The 25,574-nt window shown below is 44.1% G+C and overlaps 2 long non-coding RNA genes across 6 annotated transcripts in view; both read right to left on the bottom strand.

Annotated features, from left to right (window-relative positions):
* Positions 1–23,103, bottom strand: part of LOC139828211 (uncharacterized) — a 54,316-nt gene extending 31,213 nt beyond the window's left edge. For 3 of the 4 annotated variants that reach the window (XR_011739581.1, XR_011739583.1, XR_011739584.1), the window contains exons 1-8: positions 22,403–23,103; positions 20,815–20,959; positions 17,625–17,741; positions 16,332–16,551; positions 8,035–8,299; positions 2,662–3,043; positions 2,381–2,544; positions 340–486 (exon numbers count right to left, since the gene is read on the bottom strand). This is a non-coding gene — a long non-coding RNA (uncharacterized lncRNA). Of the gene's footprint in view, positions 1–339; positions 487–2,380; positions 2,545–2,661; positions 3,044–8,034; positions 8,300–16,331; positions 16,552–17,624; positions 17,742–20,229; positions 20,322–20,814; positions 20,960–22,402 lie in introns of all 4 variants that reach the window. The other variant, XR_011739582.1, reaches the window with a different exon arrangement.
* Positions 23,104–23,476: 373 nt separating this feature from the next.
* Positions 23,477–24,789, bottom strand: LOC139828210 (uncharacterized). Of its 2 annotated transcripts, none has more exons than XR_011739580.1 (3): positions 24,634–24,789; positions 24,066–24,301; positions 23,477–23,644 (listed from the first exon to the last, which is right to left on the bottom strand). It is a non-coding gene; the product is annotated as an uncharacterized lncRNA (long non-coding RNA). The 2 variants fall into 2 exon arrangements; XR_011739579.1 differs by having other exon boundaries at positions 24,071–24,301.
* Between the last annotated feature and the right edge of the window lie 785 nt (positions 24,790–25,574).

The following is a 25,574-nucleotide window of genomic DNA, read 5'->3' as shown; positions in this document are numbered from 1 at the left end:
AAAGAAGTTCCCTCTACATACATTAGTAAACTAACATTCACCATGAAACTCTGATGTCTGATCAGAAGGCGAATGCTGGTTCTGCTGTAACTTATGGTCTAGCCCAGCACAAACTGGACTCAGAGCACACACAGAGCTAAAACAACTCTGCTGCCACCAACCCAAGCTCTCCTCCCATCAACAGAGAGGAAGATGATCCACTCTCATACTCCCAGGTCTCTGTATTTATACACTACTTACACTGGGCACTGTCATCTCATCTGCGAGGAGCAGCACGAGTCCAGAGCAAAGTCTGAGCCTGTATCTTTACCCTGAGATATCAAATCAGTCAGGACTTACCTCCAGCTCTTTCAATATGTATATATCATACAACTCAAGGTAAGCAGTCTCAGTGCTGGCAAAGCACAGAAAACAAACATCTCTATTTTTCACCATATGCAGTCATGCCAATACCAGGATGAGGTCCCAATGCTGAGTCAAGACAACCTGAGAGATACACAACAGGTAGGTGAAGCTGAACCCAAGTGAGACAGGAGATGCCAGTATGCAGAAGAGCAATTTTGGAAGAATTTGCAGTTAAAGCACACATTCACAATTAAGGTCCTATTTAAAAAATAGGAAAAGACTCCACAAATACATCCAGCTTTCTCATAGCAGCAATTATCACTTCCAACCATCCCCAGTTGGCTGGGAGACTGCATCCCATCCTGGCAGATACTGACCTGGCCTTAGTTTTTCACACCTTGGTCACTTGGCTGTATTACAGCAAACCGATATACCTGGGCATGAAGCCTGCAACACTTAGATAACTCCAAATAGTACAAAATGTTACAGAAAACCTCCTCAGTGACACTGCCACAAATACATCACATCTATCCTCAACTGTCTGCAATAGCTTCATAATTTTAATTTGGAGACATGTTCAAGTTTTTGACCCTTTTCTTTCTGATGCTCCTTGGCCTGAAGTTGGGATATCTGAAAAAGTGTGTGAAACTATTGGATAAAAAACCATGGTCAATGAACATTCTCTGGCACAGCAGAAGTCTTTACAACAGGAGTAAAGCTTGTCTGTGTGGAGACCGAACTTTTGCATGAGCGTGGTATTAACTTGCTTAATCACAGATGATTGTGTGTGCTGTAAACAGGAGTCATCCCCCTCTCTCAGCCGAGAAATCTTGTAATTACTTGATAAATATGTAGTATAAAAATAAATAAATCAGAAAAGCTCTGCAGGGAGCCACTGAGCTCTCCTCCAGCATAAACTGGGTTGCAGGTATTGCTCTTACGGGCGTTCACAGCTTGTGCAGACCCTTGCCTCACTCAAAACAGATGCAAGTAAGCAAATAAGAGAGTTACAAGCTGACAAGACAGTCAGCAAGATGAATTCAAAGGGTGTTCTCAAACTACCTGTTTGTAACTAGAGTTTGCTGAAAGTCTATTTTTTTTCCCTTTCAGATGAGTAACAACTAGATGACTATTTTTGTTTAAACGCACTCATCTTAGAAAATTCAGATCTCCCTCCTTCCAGAGCTGAGGATTTTGAGCAAAGATCAGACAATCATGTGTGTAATGTCAGGAAAACTATAGACACTAGCAAGCTGTAGGTGAATCATACAAAACCCTTCATATTTACACTTGATTTGCCTGAACAATGTCTGTAAAAAAGAGAAGTCTTCATCTTAGATTTCCAACACCTGTCTGACAAAAGGAGCAGGAGAATACTTTTATCTGACAAGCTTGGCAGACTCATAGAGGACTCCCTTGGAGATATCATGAAGTGCAATTTTTCAAAGAAGTTTGTTTTTGTGAGCTCTAAGTGTGTATTCGGTCAGAGTTTTGGCAAACAACGCAAGCTAGTTTTGGTCCTATGTAAGCCTTTTACGTCATGCCCTAGAAACAACAACAGCTGTTAATTATTTATCAGCTGATGAACATTGGCCTGTTAATTGCAAAACATTATCAAATAGATTAGGCAAAGCTTGATACATATGCAAGCAGGGTTTTTTTGTTCTGTTTTGTATGTGACTTGAGTAAATAAACAATTTTAGGCCTCTGTTTAGTTTACAGGGACTACTTCCACCAGTGATTTGATCCCAAAAACTACAATGGCCCCACAATCTTTCGATAAGTTTACTAAAAACTCGAAGATCTTTCAGACCTCAAACTTTTTGAGCTCCTATCATGATTCTAATCTGTCATGAAGGTGAGTTCTCTAGGATCTGCAGTGTCTACTGTTTTGAATCAACACAATCAGAGCTCCTTTGGAAGGGGAAGCACAAGTGTGCGTGAAGACCACAATATTTAAGAGGTTGCTCTCTCTGACCTTCTTCCACATCTTAGCCTTTACACAATATTCTTGTCATTCAATATTATGACTCACCTGCATTTACAGGTCCTACTGGCTCCTTTTTTGGTCTGCTGACAGGAAAACAATGATTGACTTCATGATTTCCAATTTTCCCAGTGCTTCCTTTGTGCCAGTGGAGTATTTTCATCCTATTGCATTGGCCCAAATATACGACAGTCTCTTCCACATACAAATAACTGTAATAGGGCAAGGAGAAAATATATATGAAACGTTTTTGAGAGGCTGTACAGGGCTACCTGGTGAAGGACATCAGAGCAGGATTTCCATATGTGTGAGCAAGGGTGGTCTCTTACCAGCACTGAAAGAATCTGCACCAGTTGCCCATGACTCATCACATCGGCCCGTTCTCTTGTTGGCCTTCTAACATCAGCAGTTTGGGGACTGACCAGGAGAACCTTGTTCTTACACTCTGATCTTTGATGTACAGTCTCTTCTGCTTTTTAAGAAGGAAGGAAGGTGATTTTTCATGGTAAACTCAGACATTCCAAGAGGCTGGCGCTCGTTGACTGAGATGCAGTAAGGTGGATCTTAAACAGGTGCATATTTGAGTAGGCTGATTGAATTAAACGGAGCCTTGGTGATTCACAGCAGCTGAGAAGAACACTAGAGGAATGGGCTGGAGAGGATTTAGGAGCTGTTTCAACTGCAAAATCCTTCAAAGTTTGGTTCACAGGCCTGCAAAGCAGAGAACAGCCTGACAGTGTTTGCATGCAGATCAAAAACACTCCCAAAGGTGGTGAGAGACACTCCCATCAGGATTTCATCTTATTTGCTGGACTCGTGCCACTTACAAGTCACTGCATATTCCAGCAGTCAAACAGCTGGAAAGGGCACGAGACCGCAGGGTCCGACCAGCTTTGTGCAGTTTTTATTTGCTGGACCAGCTTCTCTCACTTCCATTGCATTTTAATATTGCAACGCTTTGGGTCAGCAAACTCCAAAGAAAAACTTCTAAGCCTTTCAGAAAATCATACCTGTCCCAAAGAAACAAGAAAAACCCAAAACAGATGTATGCAAGCTTGGTTTTAAGAAACAGGGAAGGATGGGATCAATGTGCTTGTGGCTTTTTACTCTAAATAGCATCAGGAGGTCCTACAGTCCCTGAGTTAAAAAGGAAATATATTTTCAGTGCAGGGTTGTGGGACTGAAAGTTTATACACTAAAGCACTATGCACATTTAACAATTTGAAAATGAGACAGCCCTGCACTGCACAGCCAGCCACACGGAAAATAAGCAAACCCCTTGGAGTGATCCTCCTGGAAGGTTGCAGCTCCAATTCAGAGCAAGGTTTGTGTATACGAGGAAGGTGTGACTGCAGGGAGGCTGATGGGCCTCCAGCTGGGACCGAGGGCTGGGGGAGAGCGGCCAAGCCCAGCGTGCTTGCCACAAAGCCCAGGTCAGCCCTGACTCAACAGAGGCTGCTGGAAAGGGGCCACAATTTGCAAAATCATTTAAATGGTTAAATGGGCTACACATGTGGCACAGTGCTCCTGGATGATGAATTTACAGTGCTGTATTCTCTTTAAATAATAAATGTTGGGGTTGTTGGTTTGGGTTTTTTTTGGTGTGGGTTTTTTTTTTGTGGGGTTTTTTTGTTTGTTTTGTTTTTGTTTCTTACAGGGCTTGTACAGCCTTGTAAAGTGTCTTCAAGTACAGAAAATCCCCAGTTGCTCTAAATCTACCACCACCCTGACCACTGGGCTTCGGCCATCTAAACCAGAGCAGAACTGGGGCAAAAATTAAAGCATATTTATAAAAATATCCACCTTCTGAGATACCTCTAAATTCCTTCCTAACAGCATCTAAGAGGGGTTTGAACTCCAGTTTTCATAGGTACTGCTTAGATCTCTGAATGCTCCTCATGTTCTTAATCACGTCTGCTCCAGAGATGAGGCTATGAATAATTAACTATGCCTCCAACATTACAGTCATAGATTACGGTGGTGGTGACTTGTGGACTGCCATGCGCAGCATAAGCCATTTAGGAAACTCTGTTATCCACTTTCCCTTTATATTTGTCTTGCAATCACTTACTGCTTAAAAGGGTAAATCTTTCATAGCTTTAATTAAAGCATTTAAAATAATTTACACTGAAATTGTATGTGCTTGGGTCTGTCAAAATTGATGCTTTAATAACATGTCATCCCTTTTTTCGATTGCCCTGAAATCTGTTAAAATTACCACTAATCTAATTGGGAACAAAGTTGTCAAATGCATGCAGCTCTGACAGTTTGTCTTTCTGCAAACTGCCGACAGATTGCAAGTTACGCATGTGTTGAGCAGATGGGTAAGTTAAAAGGAACACAAAAAAAAGCAATTTATTAAATCACCTGGAACCAGCAGCTCCATTCCAAAAATAGTGAGAATGAAATATAGCAAGAGCTAGGAGAGTTGGCACTGGAATATGCCAGAAGGTACCAGTTACAAAACAAGATAAACATTTTGAGAAGCCTCAGCTGTGTTGCAGAATAATGAGGCGTTATTTAACCCGATATAGATTACCAGCAGAAATTAATTTAGGGTGCAGGGTTTTGTGAGAGTGTGTGTATGTGTTGTTGTGTTGGTTTTTTTTTTTTTTTTAAAGGTTGTTTTTTTTTTTTTAATCCGTGTGTGTTAACTCCTTCATGTCTGAAAGACAAGTCCCCCATCCCTCTCCCTTGACCCCAGGCTTCCCTGCGGAGCTGCTGGACTCGCTTTGTATCCCCGTGGAAGAGACAGCAGGTGCCTTTTGCTCCAGCTTCCTCCTACACCCTCCCTTTCATGGGCATCTCCCCCAGGTTCGAGAGGGGCCAAGGTCGTAGCTTCCTCAGGGGCGACTTGGTCACTAACCTGCTTGGGCTAAGAAGCCCCATACCTGCTCAAAAATACATTTTTGGAAGGTAACGTTAAGAAGAGGTAGACAGAGATGGCACCCTGTGGGGACAGCTGGCCCATCTGCCCTTTGTAATCCCTTCCCTGGACCTCCAGCTCACCATCCACTGGCCTTGCTGCTCCTCTGCTCCCTGCCCACCCTTCATGTCCCCCAGCTCTGTGCCCCCACAAACAGGACATGGAGACAAGCTCTGCAGCCATCGGCTGGGTCCAGTCCTCCCACGTGCATCCATCTGCCCTGGGGACACACACTCAGCTGCATTTATACAGCACTGAAGAGAAAACAAGCCTCATTCTTGGTTGCTCTGTAAGCACTACTCTGTTGGGCAGCATTTATTATTAAAGAGCAAGACTAAGATTAAAAGAACAGCGCAGAAACACTAGATAAGCACGATTCACCCACTGAGGCCACCACAGAGGCCACCAGGATAAAGACGCATGTGTGCTTCCCCAGGTTCAGTGCCAGCTCGGAGGGAGGGATGAAGGCAAGAGGCTTCACAGGCGCACGTTCATTTTTGGAGGAAGGCCTGAAGTGCCTTCTCTCAGCAGCGGTGAGGGGTGTCGTGGGCTGGGAGCAACGGCAGGGAGCAACTGCTGTGCCATGAGGCCCTGTGATTTTGTGCATAGCTTTGCCAAAAAAACCTGCACCAAATCCTGTCTGCAGCAGCCAGATGGGCAAAAGAGAGGGAAGAGAAATAGATCCTGAGATACCACATCACCTTGAATCGACGGGATGCTCACTCGTCCCACAAAAAGAGATGAACTTCCACAACCACAAAGTACATTAGGAAAGAGATCCTCTCAGCAACTTTATGAACTAACTTTATAAGCCACAGAGCCAATTTAAATGGCTACAGGATCATTTCAGCAAATAGAGATGCACTGATTTAAACCAGCTGACAATCTTTGGCCCGTAACACAAGGTAATAGGTACCCCTTCCCAGCGAGCAGTGAACTGGTGCCATTTCATACATGCATACAGGGAGGAGAAATGATCATAAAAAGAATTACAAATAGGAGGTTACAAGAAGAACTGCTTTTTTTTTTTTTTAATACTATGTAATAAGCATTTTGATCCCTTCTTTCCCATAGAAAACGCAAGGAGAAAGTCTGCCTAATTTTCTACATTTTAAAGACGTCTTTACCTGGTGGCATACATATGGATAAGGCACTGTCCTGCAAAAGTGATGGCATTCCTTGTGTAAAATTTAGATTTATAAATCTGAATGAACAAGAAAGATGAAAATCTAGCCCTAGGTAACATTACTGCCATCAGGCAAAGTATGATCCTTAATAAAAGATTAAAAGGATATAACATAAAACAGCTAAGCAGCATGATGGGCCAAATTCTGAAACTGTTTCTGAATAGTTTAAACTGTAACTAACCTCATGAAAGCCAACAGGAAAAAAATAAAAATCAAAGCAGAGTGAAAATACTTCAGATATCTTGTGTAAGGTTGGGTCAGCCCCTGCATTCCTGATATGATGGAGACAAAGGTGCAATTAAACAACATTTATGACTCCATGTCCAAAAGCTGGAGCTTTGCTGATCTCTGCTTGGCTGCTTCTGTGCAGCTGGGTTGTAGCAACCAATGCAGGAAAACCACATCTACCCTCTCTGCCTTGTCCAGGGGTCCTTCCCCAAAGCTCCTTCACTGGCCCACACTTTCCTTTTTCCTTTCACCAAAATTTAAATGGACATTTTTCTCCCCCCCCCCCCCATATCCAAGCAGTCATCGTTTAGAGCCTGTGATTTATTTAATAGTGGTTTTAACCCCACTTAGAAATAGGCTACTTTCATGATTTATTGATTCCTTCTTCCCCTTGTTAATTTGACTCATTTCTTAGGAAATTATTCATAGTTAATCATGGTAAGAAAAAAATTAGTTATGGAGCCCACCTTGTGGCAAAGGGAGCGTAAATAACTTTTAAAGCAAATCAGAAAGAAAAACATGTTAAAGCAAAAGAATATAGAAAAAAGTGAAAGCCGGAAGAATATACATAAAATGATGATAATCCAAAGGGGGCAGTAAATGAAGCCTCTCCACTGTCACTGATTATAGGAGGGTACAAATTTACATTCCATGGGAGCATGGCTTTTACAGCAGGCTCTCCTCAATTGAATTTGCCATATCTTCTGGGAAACACACCATTTGGAAGATAAAATCTCCCAACACTCCACCACCACTGCCACCATTCAGAAGATTAAAAAACCCCGCCCACTCTGTTGTGTGCCTTTTGTGCCCACTAGAGGAATGTAAAACCATTATATTTAAGTATCATAATGGCCAACATATGCTTTTTCTTAGAAATGACACCACCATCTGGATTAAGTTCTCCTGATCATTTCAGACAATGTTACGATTATTATTTTTTTTTCCCCTTCAGGAGAGTGAACAGCCCAGAAAGTAACAGTCACAGATGGGGAATTTTTGCTTCTCCTTTTCCACCACTGGCAAGCTTGAAAAACAATAGTAAACTCTTTATTTGTACCTAAACCATTCCGTTTCACTTGTTAATTGATCACAAAAGCCTACCTGGGCACCCCAATATCAAGCCTACAAGACTCCTATTGCCTTTGGCTGTACAACTTCACTATTACAGTTAGTAAGGTACGTAAGTGGCGCGATGATAAAACTACATCATGTTACTGTTTCCAGCAGTTTCATCCCCACAGCCCTATTGGTCGTTAAATATTGCACCAACTGGTATAGGGAAAAAGAGATGCAAGCTTAACCCTTCACTGTCAGAGGGTTTTTAAGCACAATGGTGCGCAAAGGGAAAGTGTTCTCACCTGAGTGACTCCTTACCAGGCCCACGGCTATTGTCGTGGACATAGGAGACCTTCTGGGCCACCACATCCAACTGGCGGTAACTGGAAATGGGCATGCCGGGATAATTGATGTGCTCAATCTGACCGTGCACAGGTGGCAGGGAGACGGCGTACAGCAGCTTCTCGGGTTTGCTAGTGCCATCTGTTGCCACAGGAACATCTGTCGTCAAGGTCACCCTGTCACCCTCTGTTAAAGTTACAGGTTTGGCGAGTAGAACAATGTCACCTAAAAAAAAATGAAATTAGTAAAAGGGGAAACCAATGGGAGAGAAATTAAAAAGGGGAATAGTCCTTATTACACCCCAGACCAGAAAGAAAGAATAGGATAAAAGTCAGCCCTTCAGGGGAAGGAGAAAAGCTGTATCAAAACAGCTTGGGAAAATATTTTTGCTTTACATTTTAGAGGCAGACAGGACATTTACAAAAGAGAAAGCTGCAGAGCTCTCTCATTTGTTTTCAAATACACCCCACTTTGAGTCCCACTTCAAGGCCAGTATTAGGTGGAATCACATTTTTATCTAATCCCAGCCCCGGTGAGTTTATAGAGGAGCTCTTGCATTTATCTGGCTCCATGATTTGCCCAACATGTTGAAGCTGGCTTTGATTTTCTGTTCAGGGAGAAAGAATGACCCACTTGTTTAGAAAGAACAATTACGTTAATAGATCCAAACAAGCCAATGGACAGAATGTGCTAATGAACTAAGCATTAAGCACAAATGTGGTGTTTTAAGCCGATAGTGATGCTGTAACCTCAGCAACAGAGGTTGTGGCTCCATCAGATTTATTTATGAAGAGCTCCACCATATCGCCAAACAGTCGGGGCAATTTTAACATTCACAAAGGAGTAACCCCAGAAAACTGAGGCTGCTGGAAAACAGATCAACTTGTCTTCTCAATTATTTACCTAGTCCTAACCATTTCACCCTTTCCTATCATAACCCCTCTTTGTTTTTAAAAACACCTCTGAATAGGGGTGGCAGCACAAGTGTTGACCTGCCAAAGGCAGAAGGAGAGACAAGATTTTATCCAAGGATATTGCAAATGCAAGAGAATAACGTCAATCAGTTTCCGTTGCTGTCAGTCAACCTGCTGATGATAATACACAATAATAGCATTTCTAGCCTGGACTCCACAGGAGCTTTCTTCTGTTTCTTGCCTTATTATTAAGTTGCCAACTGACTTTCAGAAACAACAGGTTCCTATTAAATAGAGAAGGCTGCCAGCAACATCTGAGAACAGTGGTTGTCAGGGCTTGGGGGTTTTAAAAAATTATTTCCACAACAAAATCTGCACCAATTTCCATGCTTTCCATCCCATTTGACGGCTCACTTTTGCTATTAACCCTTTTAACACCACTTCTCCACTGCAGCTATCATAGCAAATGAAAACCATGAATGAGACTCGATGCATTCAAGAAGTGACTACTACCTGAGGTAATCATGCTAAGGAGACTGTAGTCATTCAAAATACAATTAGTTAGCTTGCCTTCATATAGCAAAGATGTTAATTATGTTTGAGAAAAATCATCAAAAAGGAAAATTAGCAGCCTCTTCCCCAGCACAACAAACATTATAAAAACTCAGAAACTTGGAGCATTTGGCATCAGAAAAATCATCTCGAGAAGAAGCTGAGTCTTCCAGCTTTCTGGTTGCATCTTTGAAGGAGACTAAATATGTATGAGATCTCACTGAACAGGGACTCCTTCTCAGATTGTTCCCAAAAGTGATCTGAGATCAAGGACGAAAGCAGAGCAGAGAGGACCCAAAAAGGCAAAGGATGGAACGACACTTAGGAAGCAGCCAGGGATGCAGGACATCAGCCTGCACACTTTGCTCAAGTCTTACACAAGCCCACAGTCACGCGCATGCTGATTGAGTTGATACAGTACTCATGTTGGCTCATTTTCTCTACAGGAAACCCAAACAAATAAGATAAAGTAAGGGGGCAGCAGTGAAACAGGCAAGTGCAGTTAACCCAACTTCACTTTTTGCCCATGTGTAACCAAGGGCTGGGTTTCTCTTAGCAGCTTAGAAGTCTTTTGATACTTGTGTTTTTTAGACGCTCAGCAGAGGAAAGTGACAGGATTACCAAGGTGGTCCCTTTTAGAAAAGCTCTCTCTTACTGTCTGCCACCTTGCTGCACTGCCCCATTAACACCACCTGTAAACAGGAATCTGCCAAACTTGAAAACCCCAAGAGCCTTTCAAGAATCAGAGCTTGACCTTTTCTAATTCCACCAGATCTGCTCCAGAGAGATGCAGTGAAGGGAGATTGCCCCAAAACCCATGACACGGAGAAGACCTACCTGATTACCCCTTTGAGCAGCAGGTTACCCACTCCCATTGCTTAATGCTGGGGGGAAAAACAGGTTCCTCATGTCCCTGATTATGAGTGCAAGAATGAAGCTTTCAAGCCCATACTTAAGCCACAGTGCTCTGAGTACCTGCTGAACTGGGATGTCAGCCATCAACTGGTTTGGTTACTGAGGCAGGTATTACTTAAAATAACGTTTCTAAAAAGTCTCTGGGTTTATACACACAATCAAAAGAATAAATAAACACACATTTAGTCTTCTAGGCAGCCCAATTCACTACTTTTCTATTTGTTTCTTTTTCTCAGCCTGACACCCACTGTGGTCAGGGTACACAGTGCGAAACGCATGTGACGTACCACAAGAAAACACGTACATCTTAAGTTGCTCATCTAGCAGCAACATTTGGCCTTCATGTGTGTGGTTTGTGGTTTTTTTTAGATTCTAGGGGGAAAAAAAAAAAAAAACAACAAAACAAAAATGACAAAACCAACACATTTTCAGATTTAAAGGAGAAAACAGACTTCAACCACCAGGAGACCCCATGACCAGCTGCACCTTGAGCGGTCAGCAGCATCCCCCACGCGCTCCCTGCATGGCGAGGCAGGCAAAGCCACTCAGATTTTTGAATTCACTTGCTTGAACATTGTGGGCTTGAAAGTTTGACTTGAAATATAACGTTAGTGGGTTTGTGGTAAAAGCAGCAGAGAGGATAGGATGACAGGCAGGGCAGAGGGGACTGATTGAAAGCAGGTGTGGAGGAGGAAGATGGGAGGAGAAGAAAGAGGAAAACATGATTGAGTAAGTAAACTCGACATTATTATGCATATTGAAAAAGAGCACCCATATATAGAGTCCCCACCTGTGCTCACTTGTTTTTAATGTTGTTTTTGAATATATAACAAGAGATGGGCTTTAAAACAGAGGTACCAAATCAAGGCACAGTGTGGCCCGTGCTGCTCCCCCAGAGGTGGCCATGGAAAGAGGAGTATTGGCCAGATGTTCTCTATCATGTTTAAGTCAGCACTGGGAGGTACTGAGCTCCTCCAGGAAGGATGGTACAGGAGAAGATGGAGGTGGGAGGGCCCAGACAGACTTCAAGGTGGGCTTGGTTTCTGGCTACAGTGAAGATTTTCTATTTGTATCTGTATACACACATGCAGAGACAATAAATACAGTGGAGACTCACGTTTCACCTAGTTTGGCCTCTTAAGGTTCCTCATCAAGTTCATCTGCCTCCTGCACAGAGTACAGCCTTCTTCACTTAGCTGGTAAAATACATCGAGCAAAAAAGCATTCCCCCCTTACGAGGGGAAGGAAATGCCCAGGAAGGTAAATTACAAATTACAGTATGTTATTGACCATAGGAGGCTGTTTTAGGGAGGATGGTGAACTGCTCTCCCCCTCAACACATCCACACACCTTCACACCATCCCAATTCCATACGGTTTTGCCCAGTATTTTACTACATTTTTACTTGATAGTACATATTATTGTCTTGTTAACTGCAAAATTTTCTAGGGCACTGAAAAGGAGACAGCATTAAAATACATTGAAAAGTCCTGGAGCTCAATTAACACACACCAGGGGGTTCAAGGGGAGGGGAAGGAAGGGGGCTCAGCTCCAATTATAAAAGGCAAACTTACTTAGCTTTTTTTTTTTGTAATATCAGCTAATTAGACTTTGACAACCAATTAGCAGATTTTTAGCTTTGCTGAGAATCAAGTTAGCGCTGAGAAAGGAGAAGGCAAGTAAACCAAACACGCAAAATGCTCCTCTTGTACCACAAACAGGCTGTCCTTAAAAAAAGTATACATGGGGCCAGATCCTGCTCCAGGACTTCCAGCCCCTTCAGCTGCCTGCCACGCTGGTTACTTGCAGGTGTAAACTTGGCCTGCAAACTTAAACTCGCCATAACTCATATAAATCTGTAGCGGAGAAGCCCTGTTCAGCCTCCTTGCAAGGTTACATTTTAACTTTTAATAACCTTTTTGCCCCTCTTTTTTTTTTTCCTACCAACCATGAAGTACCCAGATGATTATTTAGGATTAATGGATTATCAAAAGTGCCAGTTGGCACTCTCCTACTAAAGAGAGGGGGAAAAAAAAGGAAAAAAGTGTAACAAATGCAGCTGTTTACTAATAAATAAAGCCTCAGCTGTAACAGAAATAAATTAGATGCATTTAATTGGTCGACTGCAAACCTCCTCTCTTTATTACAATGCTGCTTCTTGTTATTTTATGATGTCAGGGTAGATGGCAGACTGACAGAGTGTTTATGAATCACAGTTTGCAGATGGCACTCCTGGTTTTTCAGCAGTTATGAGCACAAGTAGCATGAGGACTCAATAGAGGGTTTTTGCCAGGGAGGACCCCCTGAGAATTAGCCGCCTTCATTTCTCTGGTGCCAATCTCCCCCTGACAGGAGCACTATTTCACAAAACCTACATTCAATAAATTATACCCGCCTGGCAAGAACTTGGAAATATTTAACACTCAGAGGACACCAGCATCTCAATTTGATTTCTATTCATTTCCAGAGGACACCAGGCACTACTTGGAACAGCCTTCATTTGTGTGCATGCGCATGTGTTTTCCCCCCAACACTCAGCTAAAAAAAATAAAAATATATACATATACTGGTATTTGCAGCCAGGAATATCTTGCCCTGCGTTCAAAATGACTTCAGGTCTCCCGAGGACAGTTTACGGTCTCCTGCCCTGGTCCTCCTGAGCTGCCCTGCCTAATGACAGCTTTGTAATCCAGTTGGGAAATAATCTCACATGGCTGCACTCAGAGCTCGTGAGCTGTAAAACTTCTGGATTGAACCTCCTTCGCCTGGTCACTTCACTGAGCTACAAGCAAATGCGATGAGGGATGTGGTCATAATTGTCAACAGATTTGTAAATTTGTGTCATTAGTTATGCGCATAATGGATTTTATTCTAATGAGCTTGTTCATAAGAATGCCAGGAGGACTTGGCCCCTTTGGAGGAAATAAACTACAAACTTTGCCCATGCATTTTAAAACACATCAGTGCCACATAAAGAGGAAAAAAAAGGTTCCCTCTCATTTCAGGGAACTGCAGTTTTTACTTAGGTGAACCTGATGCAATAAGCTACGGCTCCTTTTACTCCTGTAGTCTCATTCTCTGCCTTTGCTGGGATTTCTCATGGATATACAAACATTTTCAGATGGGGACATGTCTTTTTCCATCCGTTGAGTAAAACTGAAAACTATCGTGACTCTTTGGGCTCAAGATACTGCCATGGAAATAACAAAGGCAAGTCCTTGTCCATACCCTGATTGAAATTTATTTCAGGACACAACACTGTCAAAGCTGCCACGGCCTGAAAAACAGAGCACTTCCCACTCCAAATCCAGCTAGAAACCCTGCGGTGCTTGGGGGGGAGTCAGCAGGACCTGCTTCAGATGGAAGAACAATAAAATGTGTTATTATTAAATCAGGATTTTATTGTATCTACTACTATTAAATGTATTCTTATTAAATCTAGTTATAGCATTAGATTTGTTCTCCAGAGACAAAGAATGAGGCTTCCAAGCTTGCTTTTTGGGGAAATCTACTCCTGCTTTTCTAATAAACAACCTGGATATTTTTACTGACTGCATAAGCTGAGCGAAGCAGCAGACAAGCCCATGGAAACCTACTGGCACCTTTGCCAAAATGATGTTCTCCGTGTGCCCAGCAGAGCCCTCTTCCCCTGCTCTCCCTCCTCTCTCTCTCCGATCCTGCTTTTCAGCCAACCACATATAAAAATCTTCGGCATGTGCCAAGTACTACAGATGGGTCCATTGTAGCACACCCTAATGTTCATAGCTGACACCCAGGTGTTACACTTTGTACTTGCTCGCTAGCCAGACGGTGGCTTTATGCCAAGGGAAAGGCACAAAGCACTCAGACACCATGCTGAAAAGCTACGTAAGAGAGACTTTAAGAAGCAGAAGAGCAGGTAAGAGGTTATACAAAAGCAAGAGACTGCTTCACCCACAACTACCTCCCTCTGCCACCTCAGCCTCCTGCCCCGTCCCCATAAAGCTCAGATTTATTATCGGGTTACACCCAAACATCTCTGTTGCTCTGACCTTACCCACAACCAGACCAGCTCACTTCAAACCTACTGCTGACCTACAAGTTATTTCAGGTCTGGCTAGCAATAAAGAGACTTACTTAAAAAGCACAGGCAGATCACGGGTTCATCACGCCTGGGTTATGGACACTGCCTGCATGGGTTCTGAGTGTATCTACATGTAGCCAAGTGGCCCTGAGAGCATTTGAGAGCCCTTTCTATTTCAGCAACTGGAAAGGGTTAACACCAGTATCCTATTTTCCCTTCCATTTTCCCCTCCCAGGAGCCTACTCCCCTTCCAGCCTAATTTCCTTCAGTTTAATTAATTTTCAGTAATCACAAGTCTAGACACCACAAGCAGCAGTTTCACACCCCAGGTGACACGGTAACGTTTGTAGCGGACGGGCAAAGGGACACAGCACGCTTCCACTCACCAGCCCCCCGCACAGAGCTAGAGCTGCCCATGTCTCGGCTAAACCCTTTTTGGAGAACAAACAATTTTTTTGGAGAACAAATGCTTTTAAGGATTCAGGTGCAGGGAGCTTTTCAACCATCTGGCTGGCGGAGGCTTCCCAGCTGTCTGCAGCGGATGCATTCAGAGCAGCACGTACGAGCAGGGTCCAACACTTCGGAGATGTGCCAAACCTGCAGCACATGTGGGGAGCAACTGTGCAGCACCAGCTTGCTCCGGAAAGTCTTGGATCAGCGGTGCGTGGGCTCTAAAGCCACGCAGAATGCATATGCTGTGGCCCACGCAGGATTTCAGGAGGTTGGGCAGCCTTCGCTGACTTTATCAGAGGTGCTGGTCGTACATCACACCTGCTATTCAGCCCCATCACACTACACCTTGGCTACTCTGGATAAATCCAGAAGTGCTCACTCCTTAGATAAAATTTCAAAAAGAAAAAAGAGGAGTGGACAAGAGCAGCTCTGATGGCCCTAAGCAAGTTGCCACTATTTGCCACCTACAGCAAAGTAAGAAAAATTACAAGGTGTCAGGAAGGCAAGTTAGAAAACAGTAGCGATCTCTTGGAAATACATAGAGAAGGATCATTCGAGAAATATGCAGGGAGAGTAGGACTGCAGTACCCCAAGCAGAACATGAGCTTGGTGTTGTCACTAGAGCATAGAAGAGCTGAAGTGGGCAGGACGTTCCTCGGTGCATTAAAACCCGCATCTTTTCCAACCCAGAATGACTTATAACCACCAGGCTGAGGGACCTTCTAGGGCTGCCACCATATCTGTTGGTTTTTTTAGTTATGCACTTCCATGCATTAATATTATTTCACATCACGACGCTAGCTGCCACTGATGACTCTCGCGCTATTCCCCGCTTGTCAGGGCTCCAGAAAAACTCAGTGGTGTTTGAGGGACCTGCACGTTTTTGGGATGAATATTGAGAAACAACTGGGGATCCAAAGAGAGAACTAAAAAACACCACCCTAGTAGCTGCTGCTTACACACACACTCCTGACCAATTTTTAGCCCTATAAAAAGCACACTTTTTAAAACATATAAAATTGGACCAACTGATAACCAGCCAACTTTCCATATAATTTTTCAGTCTGACTCCAGTACAGAAACAAAAAGAATATTAATGAAGGCACTTGACAGAAAGGACAGTTAGTTCATGCATGCATTAGTGAACAGTTATGGTGTGTGAAAAAAAAGCCCTCCTCTCCTTTGGTTGTGTAAAATCACCGCTAAAATATTATATTTCCTCCCCACTGCTTCCCAGTCTGAGATTTAGTCCTGGTATTTACTGAGTGCAGTCTGCAGGGGTCTCTTCTCACCCTGTTTCCATGCACCTCCACTTTCCCTAGAACCAAGTAGGACAAAAAGCCAACTGGCCATCACCTACCGTGCTTGGCTGTCGGTGTAAAGCCCAGTCCTTATTATAGACTGTTGCTCACAAAGGTGTTTGCTCAGAGCGGGGATGCAGTAGCTGCGTCCTCAGCCCTCACAGCTCCCACATAACCTATGTGTTCAGGTCAGTTGCACAAAGCCTCCCTTAGAAGATCCCTTCCTTCCTCTTCTGAAATGAATGACTCCGCAGATCTGTTGGTTGGGCACTTACCTTCCTATGGTGGAGAAAGTAAATATTTAGCACCGGAAATATGTCACCTTGTTTCTGAAGATTGAGAATAATACCTTGGGTTTCACCGAGCTGGGCTCAGCAGTATTCAAGACACTTGCAGTACTGTAGCAGGTCCCAGGATGAATAACGGCATCCTCGCCCACCTCATAATATTTTCCAGTTTCTGGCCATTATGTTGTATTTACTGAAACATGACCAACTGACTCCTGAAAGGTTTTGTGGATATGTTCTCGACAAACAAAGCAAAACAACATCAACTAAATCTATGGGACAGAGCACATTTAGGTCTATTTGGGCATTATGAGCTAGATTTCCTAATACACTCAGGATGTCCAAAAAAATGGAAGTTCACTTTTACAGTCGCCTTCCTCCCCCTCGTGCTCCCCTCCGCTCCCCCCTTTCACTTCAGTAGATTATGTGAGACTCATTACTTTTTATAGCTCTGAACAAAAAACATAATCTGACTGTTTCTTGCTAATATTAGGCAATGACATAATGCCATTTGCAGAGGTGTCGCGCAAAGATGTTGACTTTTACTGGCTTCTGATGGCAGGGCTCTCCACTTTATATTCTGTTTTATGTAAGCCTCCTCAGAATTTATTGACCTCAAAGGATTTCTCGAGTTGCTTAATTATAACAGGAAGAAGACAGCACAGTGGCTTAGCGAACCAATATAAAAGTCAGCTAAAATGTGTCATTACAGAGACAGGAGACATATAGCAAGAAGCAGTTTCTAGGGTCTGAGCTCAAGGCAAAGCTTTTCCTCTGATGCTGGAAGATGACTTCTGGCTTGCTCTGGTGTTACATAGGTGTGTTGTGTTAGCCCCAGGTGGGATAGGGACAGAGGCTCTGGGCACCTCTGAAGCCAGGGCGAGGAGAAATTGAGAAAGAAATCCTGTAGGGGATCTACCAGAGCCACCTAAACACACAAGAAAGTTTCAAATAAAAACCTATGTTTGGTCTTGCTGCTTACCCTATCAACCTGGGGATTTCATTCATCCTCAGGAAAACAGAGAAATAAAAGTCCTAAAGCCACCACTACCTTCAGCTACAGACCTGGGCATATGGGGAGAGTTGGACGGAGCTCATCCTCTGCAGCATCTCTGGTCTCTGCTTCTGACCCAGCACTGGAAATGGCTTTTCTCAGCTGCTTCAACTTCCAAAACTATGTTCCTGGGGAGAAAGGAAAAAAAAAAAAAAAAAAAGAAAGAAAAAAAAAAAAAGAAACATGGAGACACTGGTGAAAAAAAACCAAATCAGAGGCAGTTGCTACCTATTTAGTGAGAGGAATGTAATGATTTGAGCCAGACTTCCCCGAGCTCAGTGCATCTCAACATTGCAAAGAGGTTACTCACTTCACGTCCTCTCTTCTCCAAACTTAGAGCATAATGCCTCCAACATCACCCCTGCTCCTCAGGATGGAAGCTGAAGTGCCTGGGAACACAGAGGCTTCTCCAGGCTGGTGTTTGAAAGGCAACAAGGAGAGAGGCTGGGCAAAACTTAGCTAAGAACAGCAATAATGGGTGAGGATAATTAAAATATATGCAAGTGCTGCAAGAAAGACCATTGGCTTTTCTGCACAACCTGCAGCAGGAATGGGACTAAGGTTTCGGTACAGCACCCAGCACACGGCAGCGGGTGCAGCTTCTCCCGAGGCTCCTAGTTTCTTTTTAAGTGGTAGAAGCAGGAGCTCAGATTGTTTGAAGACATTATTTTGGTCTCTCTTACACCGCTTGGTACGTGGCCCGTGATCGCGTCCAAAAGAGGCAGATCTGGCTGGAAAGACTGAATGCTGCTTAGTATTTTCCATGTTATATTTTCACATCTTGGGGAAAACTGTGGTAGCAAGGGATCTGTACCTAAGCTTTTCTAATTCATGTGACCATCACTTACTCGGCATGACACCACAGGTCTCACTTCTCTTGGCAGCCGTACAGGGCTCGCGCTTTCATATGGATGAAGTATTTTTGAGCAATTTCTCCAATTTATTAAGCATGAACAGGCTCCTCTTAGCATCAAGCAGATAGAATTTTTTAAAAACATTTCAACAAATCTGCTCCCACAGGACTGGGACAGAAAGCTTTGCCACATACGTGCATATGATTTTTTTCTTAAATTGTCCTTCAGCCTCATGGGTTTTGATGAAACTGAGAGTCAGATTCATGACTCTGTGCAGAAGAAGAGCACACTCCCAGCTCCATGGCTTGGTGGAAAATGGTAATACTGGCACATTTCCTTCCCTTACAAAAGGGCTCAAATTTGCTTCATGGACTGGGAACGCATAAACAAGATTTGAGATGTGAAGCTCACCTCCAACGGACTAGAAAATAACATGGAAATTAAAAGATTAAATAAGGGGCATCTCCGTGGGGTTGCTCACACTAGGAAGGAGCAAACATGCGGATCCAGCAAAGCCATTTCACATGCATGAGAACAGAAATAGCAGCAAGAAACAGTCCTGGGGTAGACCATGAGAGGGAAATTACAAGAAACAGGGGAAGGAAAGAAAACATAAGAAAAGCAAACCAAGGGAACAGGCAGAGAAGAGTAGGATGAAGAAGACGACACAGCAGCAGACCCAGCTCTTGCAAGGAGAGGACCTAGCTGGAGAGCACAGGGGAGGCTGCAAGCATTTCAGCAAAGGGGCTCAACACCTACAGACCCACCAGCCCCTAAGGAAATGCTGGTAGGTAGCAGGGACATGTGTCCATTTTATAATTTCTCCTTGTTTACCACTTCGATTAAATTTTTCAAAATACACATGTGATGCTCTGGGAATGGAGCCAAATCCATTGCAGGAGTCGATGCCTCTCCGCACACACCGCGGGCTGCTGCTCCCCTCTGGAGAGACGCAACCACACTGGATTTTTCTGCTTTCCCCTGCAAAAAGGACCCCAACAAAGTGGCCTCAGGCAGCCAGGCAGAGCAATGGGGGATTTCATATGTGCACTGACTTATGCCTCAAAAAGAAAGCTCGTACTTATCCTCACAACTAAAAGTTCACCAGGTATTTTGTGATAAAACAGGTTTCTCGTGCCCTGAAAATGAGGATTCAAATCCTGCCAGTGGGAAAAGCCAGACCTGTATACAAGTTTGGTTTTGATTTCCTTCTCTCTGAAACAAAAGTTTAAATTTTCAAGTCCTAATAGTTCCAGTGGGAGGAGAACAGAAATTATTTTTAGCTCTGCAAACTATTTTAGTGAGTCAAGAAATTGCTATTACCATCACCATGCAGAGAGGGCACTGATGTATTAGCCTTACTGATGGTTTTTCCCCTGTGCCCCTCAGAGATCTTTTAAAGGGTCTACAAAAGGCAAGAAGGAAAATCAATATTTTACTCTTCCTTTTTTAGACTGGATCTGGCATTTCTAGAGGGATTCAGCAACTCCACAGGATTTATTTTTCTTTCAACTTGTGAATTCTTAAGAGTAGAAACCCTAATTAAGCCAAAACACGTGTTACGGTCATGAAGTGAGTGAAAACACATCTCCTACATCCCAGTCTCATAACATGCCACCAGACCACGTTTCTTCCTGTGTTCCTCAAACCAATAAACAAAAGCTCATATCCACATACTCACGACAGGGTTTAGACTTGCCATGCCATTCAAAAACCTTATGACAGACTGTTATATGATGAAAGGATGTCAAAAGGACTTTACCACTCACGGAGACAATTAATTAATATTACTCTCCATGTAGCTCCCCCTTCTTTGTTTGAAGCCTTATTCCCAGAAGTTGTGCTCTGGTTCTCCTGAAAGGAACGTGAAAATTAACACTGCCTTCAACTGGCTTTGGACCTTAGATATTAAAAAAACCCACACCATCTTCTTCCCAACAAGATTCACCGTTAAAAATAGATTAAAGGGAATGGAGAAAACATACAGAAGGGAATAAAGGAAATGGGAGAGAATAGTAGAGTGTGAAAAAGGCACAACTCTGGCCTAGTTGAAGAAAACCAGAATTTTGCCACTAACTTAAATACAAACAAGCCTCTGCCTGGAGACCACAAACCAGCTCTTTCTGCATGAATGGTTTCTGCTGGACAGTATTGTGCGGCTTGTCATGGGCCTGCACCAGGCAGCAGCATGTACAGCTCTGCGATGAACCAGCTTTCAGGGACAACACATGCAATGGAAGCAAGATCTCTGTAGTATGGGCAGGTTTGGAGATGCTGGTGCATAGATGCATTTCTCTATTTTTCTTTGTAAGTCTTTATGCACTGAATGTCACTTAAGATAGCTAACCTGGAAAGATGAGGGATTTCATCGTTGACTGGCATGATGTAGATGTAAAGTGTCCCTTGGACTGTGCGCTTGCCATCTGTCAGCTGCACAGTAAAACTATCCTCTAGGCTTTCTGTGTCATCATGCATGTACAGCAGCATCAGTCCTACAAGAAAGAAGGGGAAATTAAAATGAAAGCCCTGTATTCTTTGAAAACTTAGAACATAGTGATTTTATTATTTCCAAAAATAAAAGAGTACCTCAACTCTCTGAAATTTAAGACAACGGTTATGATCTTAAAACCCTGCAGATTTGGTGGCCCAGAAAGCCTATCCTGGTTTCACAGAAAGAAATCCTGGTCGCCGCTGTGACACCCACACTCAGACCTGCCCCATGAGTTCCTGTGCAAATCCATGCAAGTCACAGCCCAGTGCCAGCACCAAAACTGGGTGCTGCTAATGTCCCCTCATCACCACACCCTCCCACAGCCACACTTTCCTAGGGAGAGGATTTTCATTTTTCTCTTCTGTGGTTTCCCACCTTGCTGTGACTTGTAGCTCAGACCCCTCCCAAGGGGTTAAGTCTGTGTTTAGCAGCCCTCAGTGGATGCTTTATTCTTACTGCCATTCCTGCAAATGGAAGAGCAGAAGCAGCACAGCGGGACTCTGGAAGTCATTCCCTGGTTAACTTACGGAGCAGAAAGCGAGCCAAGCTCTGCACGCCTTGAAGCCATCCCTGTCAGAGGCATCCACCGCCAGCGAGATACCACCAAATTCTCCCAATACATTTTGGGGGCACTTATGAGAGATTCATTCACGATGTGTTCTTCACCATGTCTGTTTTGCAGGGCCAGAGCTCTCCCTACATGTTGTGCTCCCTGGGCACAAACACAGCCCATGTCACCAAGGCACCCAGTTGGTGGTCCCAGCTTGCCAAACCACTGATGCAGTAGGAAAACACGGGCAAGCACAAGCCAAGTTTAACAAGTAACCTAGAAAGTCAGTGACCGCAGGAAGATTTGAAACAATGCTCCTGGCGACCTGGTGTAGCTTCTATCCTTACACAGCTCTTCAGCCCATTTTGTGGCAAGGTAATAAGGAAATAATGGGTCAAGCTCAGAACAGGCATAACTGGTGCTGGGATAGTAATCAGTTTGAGTACATGCAGGTAAATACATCCAAAGTTTGCTAAAAGTCAGGTATTTGAATACACTTAGGGGAAAAAAAAAAAGTTTTTTAATTGCACAGACTGCATTAAAGAAAAGCCATTTGTAGAAATAATTACCTTAATCCACTCAAAGTCACCTGAGCAACTAACAAGATAAAGAAACAAAACCTTTATCACTTCCTTGTTCTCCAAAGATTTTTAAGATGCCATGTAAAGGCAGCATGCCCCACAGTTTCCCTCAGATTTCCCTTCCAAAAAGCATGTTGCCAGCAGCAGGCATCGTCATCTACTGAAGTCACCAGACACCAAACAGTTTGGGAGAGAAGCTTAAGCCTAGTCCTCCCAGTCTCACTCATTGTGTTGCTATTCCCCACCGCGCAGCCTTTCCAGTGAAGAGAAAAAGTTCGCATCCAGCCAAGCCTGCAAAGAAGTTTTAGCTCACCGTTCAAAAGCTGAATAAACCTCTGGGTCTTCAGAAACCAAGAGCAACAGATTAGTTTTCCTGGTCTCGGTGCAAACATTTTCCACTCAAATTTGAGACACACCGGCCCCCACAGGCATTTTGTCCAAGTGTCTGCTGCAAAATACTTATTTATAGAAACGTGCATTTACATAACTGAAAAGATCCATTCAGCTTTTAAGTCTTCATTGGGAAGAGGAAACGGCAATAATTGACAGCAAACTTTACAGAGGCTTCTCACACCTGCTTCACGCCTTGCTGCAAGCAGCTTGTACAGGCTTGAACTTTAAACAGTCAAGTGGGTTGTTACTGTACGAGCCCACTGTCGGTGCTGAACAGTCCCAGGACACCTTCAACACCTCCTGAAATAGGAAAGGGGTGGGGGGTCCTCCTCGCAACTGCACCCCTCAGAGCCTGTACACAGAAAGGCCCCCCCTTTACAAGGAGGATTTCAACTTCGCTGAACTCAGCCAGCACAATCAACCAGTTGGTGTGGTTTTTAATTTCCACATGGGTTTTTCAAATTTCCAAAAACATATACTTTACACTATCGCACATCGCTTGTTTCTAAACTCAAACCCAAAACATTTGTTGGCTGTGGGGGTGCCAAATAGCCCCCAGCCCGCAGCCGCTTCCTCTCCCCCTACTCCCGCACCGCTTGGCACGTGTGCCACACAGATGCCAAGCTGTGGAAGGGATTTTTTTTCTTTTCCCCTTCCCTGCTGCATCTGGTTCCTCAGTGGAATCTGCAGGCAGTTGTGCTGGCAGATGCCTTTGGGTGGCTGCCTGCGTCAGCTGGGCTGGGGTGTGAGGGCAGCGACAGTGCAGGGCTCTCCGGCAAGCAGCTCACAAAATCACAGAATGGCTGGGGCTGAAGGGACCTCTGGGGATCACCAAGTCTGACCCACCTGCTAAAACAGGTTCCTCTAGAGCACACTGCACAGGATCATACCCAGGTGGGTTCTGAATGTCTCCAGAGAAGGAGAACCCACAACCTCTCTGGGCAGCCTGTTCCAGTGCTCTGGCACCAACAAAGTGAAACAGTTTCTCCTCATATTCAGATAAACATACCATGTTACAGTCTGTACCTGTTGCCCATTTTCCTGTCATTGGGCATCACTGAAAAGAGTCTGGTCCCATCCTCTTGACACCCACTCTTTAAGATACTTTCTATGCATTGACAAAATTCCCTCGCAGTCTCCTCTTCCCCAGCTCCTGTGACGTCTGCATGGGGTGAAATTAAGCAAAAAGCAAAGGCATCTGGGAAAGGAAGGTTTTGCTCAGAGATTTGTGCACAAGCCAACGGTTCAAGACGCTGCCCTGGCCTCACCTTTTCCCTCCTGGAGGTAAATCCTGTTCGGCAGAGCCGGGCCCGGGGCAGCTGCAGTGAGCGGCAGCTCCCGGCAGAGGCCACCGCAGCCCGCGCGTCCCCCCGCCCGCTCCCCGCAGCACCAACCCAACCTCCCGTGCACAGCCCAGCCAGGCTGGAACGAGCCCAAAGCTGGTTATGGGGTGCCAGCACCCCGCACCAGGGAGCCCACTGCCCTCCTACACCACCCTACATCATCCCCAAGCCCTGACACAGGCAAAAAGCGGCTAAAAAATAAAAGGCAGCAGAGGAAAGGCAAAGTGCCATTACTCAGACCTTACTCGAGTTCAGTCGGGGAAAATCTGTGAATTCTGTGTGTCCTGCTGTAGCACTGCTGAGCTCAGCAGCTCCTGCCACCAGCATCTCTGCCACTAGGTCCATTTAATATCAGCCCACGAGCCGAAGGGAGGGTAATGATGGAGATGCTCAGTGAGCCTACGGGGACAGCAAGGTCTTCAGCATTCGGCATGGTCAGTCCTGTAACATGTAGGGCACCCACCTTCTTCTACCTGCTGCAAGCAAATAGTCAGGGGAGAAGAAACACAGCGAAGTCAATCATCAAGATTTCTAGAAAACTTAAACAAGAACCTTTAAAACCAGAATGATGGGTATGTGAGAGATATTTGGTCAAAAGTATTTCCCAGCAGACCCTCTGCCTTTCTGATGGAAATATTAAAACTTCCAGTGGAAGCGAGTGTTTGCCTATTGTTTATGAGAACTGGTTTCTGGAGGCCAGATGCACAGAGAAGGGCTCTTCGTGCTCAACTGCCTGAGCCTGGCAAACACACTGTTTACAGGGAGGCCTGAGGGGAGGCTAAGGGGGAAAAGCAGATCCCATCCTTACCCTCAGTACATCCCCACATGTGCCTTCCTCACAGGCACAAGCCTGCAAAGTCTACAGGTGCTCCCAGATTTGCTTTCTCTTCTTTCACCCAGGGACTGCCACATATCATCGCTAATGAAACCTCCGTTTACATTATACAGTCCTTTCCCACTCGCAGCATATGCTCACTGGAAAAAAAAAAACACACATTACTGCTCGTAGCCCCATTGCAAGATCTCTTTTTTCTGCACTTCAAACTAGTCTATAATATACGATAGAGCGCCAACGCTTTCATTGACATATAGTTTGTTCACTTGGATGTCACAAGACAGCAAACAAGTAAATCTATGCAACGCAGCTAGCTAGTTATATGGCTAATTTGGTGGCTTGCTTTGATTTCATAAATAAATTAGTTTAGTCTCCTGAACAGAGAGAGAAACACAAACCGAGGATCTGAACAGCACTGCTGCCCTTCATTATCAAGAGGGCCTTGCTCAAATACAAATGTCATTTGTTTTGAGTGTAGGTTTTATGTGAGTACAACCAATTTCTACCCAAATACATGAGGGACTAGTAAGTGGTATAAAGAACCACAGTCAAAGGTGTTTTCCCATTGAAATATTGGACACAGGATCTATGTTAAGGGGTGCAGGAAAGCCTCAGAGGGCTGGAAGCAGAGCTGGGGTACAGACCAGCACTCCAGGGTGTCCTGTGTGCGGGCTGCGGTAACACCAACTGCTGCCAGCTCATCACTGACCACATACCAGACTCCAGCCTGAGTTTTGCGTGGAAATGAGACATAGGGTGGTTTTTTTTCTTTATTCCTCCCTTTTGGATAGAAATAGCTTATTAAATATTTAATTTTTCAATTAAAGAGTCATTTTGAAAAAAAAAAAGTTAATATTCATCCTTTTAACATGTCGTGGGTTCAGAGCATCCATGCTCTTTGCACACATCAGAAC

The sequence above is a fragment of the Patagioenas fasciata genome, chromosome 6 (assembly GCF_037038585.1).
Source record: "Patagioenas fasciata isolate bPatFas1 chromosome 6, bPatFas1.hap1, whole genome shotgun sequence".
Classification (NCBI taxonomy): domain Eukaryota; kingdom Metazoa; phylum Chordata; class Aves; order Columbiformes; family Columbidae; genus Patagioenas; species Patagioenas fasciata.
The sequence above is the reverse complement of the archived record's forward strand: the minus strand, read 5'-3'. Positions and strand labels throughout refer to the sequence as shown.